The sequence below is a fragment of the Balaenoptera physalus genome (assembly GCF_965194825.1).
Source record: "Balaenoptera physalus genome assembly, chromosome: 13".
NCBI classification, from domain to species: Eukaryota; Metazoa; Chordata; class Mammalia; order Artiodactyla; family Balaenopteridae; genus Balaenoptera; species Balaenoptera physalus.
The window spans coordinates 63,186,678-63,191,575 of NC_138892.1; the positions used below are offsets into that span (position 1 = coordinate 63,186,678).

Genomic DNA, 4,898 nt, shown 5'->3' on the forward strand with positions numbered 1-4,898 from the left:
CACTTTTACTAGGTCCCCCTGATATCCAGTATCCAGAAGCACTGAGTCCTAGCCAGCTCTATCTCTTAGGAACAATGGTCCTCTGGGCATACTCAGAATCCTTTGCACCTCTTGGATTCTCTCATCACTTCTGTCCACATTTCTTATCCCCCTACCAAATGGGAAGCTCCTTGAGGGCAGGATTCATGTCGGATTCAATTTGCATTTTCCACGCCAAGAACCAATTCTTATGTTGAAACTGGTTCAAGTACTTATCCTGCTTTTCTAAGGGAACTATAAATAGGGATAACCAAACAGGTAAGGAGAAGTTTCTCTTTGTAGAAATATTCCAGCTCATATATAAAGAAGAAATGATAAGATTAAAATATCACCACTTTGTATCCCCTAAAGAACTAATAATGGATTGAACATGACTAGTGACATCTCAAAAGAAGAGACAACCGTATATTTTTTTAAAACCCTACAGTTATTAGTTTATTAGTATCATCCAGGACTCAGATGTTCAGTATTCCTCCTGAAATTACATAAACAAATGCAAATGGAAAGAATCCAAGTCCACATTATATAACAAAACATCACTCCATCTCAAAAGCGTGTAAAATTACAAGAACGCTATTTTAAAACACTGGCACTTTAAGAGAATGGTAATCTCGAAAACCACAAAATTGCCAAAGTGTTTCCTAAACTACTAAGCAGATAAACATATGACTCTAATGAATGAGCCTGAGTTTTGTAGAGAAAATTCAAATTCAAATAAATCAGATAATTCATACTGAGATCACAAAGCTTAAGTGTCTTCTTCCCTCATGTCTATTTGATTTATAAAGGGGCAGACCATAATATAGGAAAATATACCTGATTTAAAATGCGGTATACAATTTTAAAAGTTGGCCCAATTAATTAAAAGTACCTTTAATGGAGGGTCTCAAGTTTCCTAAACAATCCATATTTCGATAAATAGGAGAAGACATTTATAGCCAGCACTTTTTTTCCAGAGCCTTTGCTGGGACTAATGTCAACAAAAAAATTTAATATGTCAGTCTTGTATTTTAAGCTCATGCTTTTGGGGATACATTCTCAGGTCTTTAACGTGGGAACTGCAAATATAGCTGCCATTCCATGGTAATGGGAGTTAAAGAATGTAGAGTCCTCATGTAAAGATTAGAACATACTTTTCTATTAGTCCTTCAAGGACAGACTTTCAAAATGTTTGATTCTAATAATCCAGTCCTGTGAGTAGATTGGTTACTCTTCACTTTGTAAATGTAACTGGGCTATGTGAAATCTGATAACAACTGATCAAGATTTGAGTTTCAGTTATGGATGAAAACTGTCTCAGTTCAACTTTTATTACCCTCATCATGAGTATGCAGGGTGTGTAGGCAAAAGCTTTTTATCAGCTAACTGTATGAAAGATAAACACTGTAATGATTAGTCTGAACCAAAATGGCAAAAGCAAAAGACTACCTTCCCCATAAGAAGAAAATTTTCAGACCTATGAAAAGGACAACAATACTAATAAAAAAAATTGTATTTACTTAGAAGCATTCAGAATGTCAACAAAACAGCTGCAACTTATTTTTTTTTTTTTGTAATTATGGAATGGTATTCACTTAACAGAATAATTAGTTCGTATAAGCTGCATCAGAGACAACTGAAGATGAAAAAACTACCATCCCCGTATATAACTAATTTGTGCCGTGCACCAACAAGAACCTGCTTTAAATTTCCATGCCAATTTACAATCCCCATACTGTACCAGGCAAGGTTAGTGGCTATTGAAAATACCACCAGGACAGGGCTATCTAAAGACACATTCGATAATGTGTTAACTATACAAAAAAAGACACTGCACAGTTTAAAAACTAATCTTACATTGCAATTTTTTTCTTTAAAAAGAGTGAGTTGTGTACAGGGGGGTTAAATGCTTTATAGACAAGAAAAAAAAAACTGTGCTAGAACCGACTTATTCATCAACATCATCGTCTTCTTCTTCATCCTCTTCATCTTCCTCCTCTTCCTCCTCTTCCTTCTTCTCTTGCTTTTTTCAGCCTTGACGCCTCCCTTTTCTGCTGCATCAGGCTTCCCTTTCACTGGGTATGCAGCAATATCCTTTTCCTACTTTCCCTTCAGCTTAGCAGCCTTCTGCTCGTAAGGCTGCTTGTCCTCTGCAGCAGTGTTACTCCACATCTCTCCCAGTTTCTCTGCAGCATCACCAGTGGATAGGCCAGGATGTTCTCCTTTGATTTTTGGATGATACTCAGAACAAAACAAGATAAAGTCCGAAGGAGGCCTCTTGGGTGCACTGGGACACTTGAACTTTTTTGTTTCCCCTTTAGGAGGGATATACGTTTTCATTTCTCTTTCATAACGGGCCTTGTCTGCCTTTGACATGTCTTGAATTTTCCTTTCTCTTTAGCGGACATGGTCTTCCACCTCTCTGAGCACTTCTTAGGAAACACTGAGAAGCTCACTGAAGCATCTGGATGCGTCTTCTCGTGCTCCTCCCGGCAAGTTTGCACAAACAATGCATAGGATGACGTTTTGCTTCTCGGCTTCTTAGGATCTCCTTTGCCCATGTTTAATTATTTTTCCTCAATGAGGCACAGGGGGGCCCAGTGCCCATCCGGCTCTCACTTGCCCGGGCACTGTCTCTATGGAGCTCAACGTACTGCAATGGCTGTGAAAGCTGGAGCCAGACGCAGCCTCCTGACTCTCTCCGCTCTGTCGACAACCATATATTTTGTGTCTGTCTGAAAGAGTCTTGCAAAAGTAAATGTATAGGGACTTCCTGGTGGCGCAGTGGTTAAGAATCCGCCTGCCAAAGCAGGGGACACGGGTTTGAGCCCTGGTCCGGGAAGATCCCATGTGCCGCGGAGCAACTAAGCCCGTGCGCCACAACTACCGAGCCTGCATTCTAGAGCCCCTGTGCCACAACTACGGAGCCCACGTGCCGCAACTACTGGAGCCCATGCTCCAAAACAAGAGAAACCACCACAGTGAGAAGCCCGTGCACTGCAACAAAGAGTAGCCCCTGCTCACTGCAACTAGAGAAAGCCCGCGTGCAACAACGAAGACCCAACACAGTCAAAAATAAATAAATAAATAAATTTTTAATAAACAAATAAATGTATAAAATCTGGGGGCTTCCCTGGCAGTCCAGTGGTTAAGACTTCACACTTCCACTGCTGGGGGCTCGGGTTCCATCTCTGGTTGGGGAACTAAGATCCTACATGCTGTGTGATGCAGCCGAAAAAATAAAATTAAAAAAAATAAAATCTGAATTTATTTATTATTTATGTATTTATTTACTTATGGCTGCATTGGGTCTTTATTGCTGCACACAGTCCTTCTCTAGTTGTGGCAAGCGGGGCTACTCTTCATTGCAGTGCGCGGGCTTCTCATTGTAGCGGCTTCTCTTGTTCCGGATCAGAGGCTCTAGCTGTGCGGGCTTCAGTAGTTGCAGCACACAGCCTCAGTAGCTGTGGTACGTGAGCTCAGTAGTTGTGGCTCGCAGGCTCTAGAGCACAGGTGCATTAGTTGTGACGCAGGGCTTAGTTGCTCTGCGGCATATGGGATCTTCCCAGGCCAGGGCTTGAACCCGTGTCCCCTGAATTGGCAGGCAGATTCTTAACCACTGCACCACCAAGGAAGTCCCAAAATCTGAATTTCAAAGAAGTGCAGAGGATGGAGGAATATTTTAAATAATACCACGGGTGGGAAACTCTGTAGAACAAATGACCTGGTTTCTCCAATACTTCAGTTTAAAGGAAGAAAGAGAGAGAGAAAAGGGAGAAGCTATAGATTAAAAGAAACTTGAAAGGCGTATCAATCAATTACAATATATGGACTTTATTTGGATCTTGATTTGAACAAACTGTAAAAACAACCAAACATGCAAACCTGAAATGAGTGAATGTTTGATATGAAGCAATTATTGTTAATTTTTAAGGTGTGATAATGTTATTACGGTTATGTCCTTATAGTTAGGAGTTCTTATCTTTTGGAGATTCATGTTGACATATCTACAAATGAAATGACGTAAAGCCATGGGGGAGGGTAGTATGTGGTGTACAGATGAAAAAAAATTGAAATGAGTTGATAGTTGTAGTTGGGTGATGGGTCCATGGAGTTTCATTATATATTTTCTCTACTTTTATATTTGTTTGAAATGGTCCATAATATGTTCTTTTTTTTTTTTTAATATTTATTTATTTATTTATTTATTTTTGGCTGTGTTGGGTCTTCGTTTCTGTGCGAGGGCTTTCTCTAGTTGCGGCAAGTGGGGGCTACTCTTCATCGCGGTGCGCGGGCCTCTCACTGTCGTGGCCTCTCTTGTTGCGGAGCACAGGCTTCAGACGCTCAGGCTCAGTAATTGTGGCTCACGGGCCTAGTTGCTCCGTGGCATGTGGGATCTTCCCGGACCAGGGCTTGAACCCGTGTCCCCTGCATTGGCAGGCAGATTCTCAACCACTGCGCCACCAGGGAAGCCCCCATAATATGTTCTTAATATAAAAAATTGCCTCCTCCATGGTGCCTAGACCAGCATTTACACGTAGTAAGTACTCAGTGAAAAATATGTATTGAATGAAGGAATTGTCAGACAGTATCAACCTTAGCAGAAGGGGCCATCTGGGCTCCAACACACATTTTCAGTACTGGTATTCACTCAACATCTTTCATACAGTGACTGCTCACTGCCTTCTGAGAATTCCCATCAAGCCCCTGTTGTATGACAGGAATAGACAGCTGATCAGGGCCGAATGCACCTGGGGTAGCAACCACGTCACAGACAGGTGGGCCAATCAGATTCTCTTTCAATGACTTGAAATAAGATGCTAAGACTTGGTCAGACAAGAAGGGGCCCTACAAATGAAAGGTTTTGTAGGGTGGGGGGC

The 4,898-nt window shown here is 41.3% G+C and overlaps 1 pseudogene across 1 annotated transcript; it reads right to left on the reverse strand.

Annotated features, from left to right (window-relative positions):
- Nucleotides 1–1,311: 1,311 nt before the first annotated feature.
- On the reverse strand, nt 1,312–3,491 carry LOC309641453 (high mobility group protein B1 pseudogene; annotated as a pseudogene). The gene has a single exon. The product of its transcript is annotated as a high mobility group protein B1 pseudogene (transcript).
- Nucleotides 3,492–4,898: the final 1,407 nt, after the last annotated feature.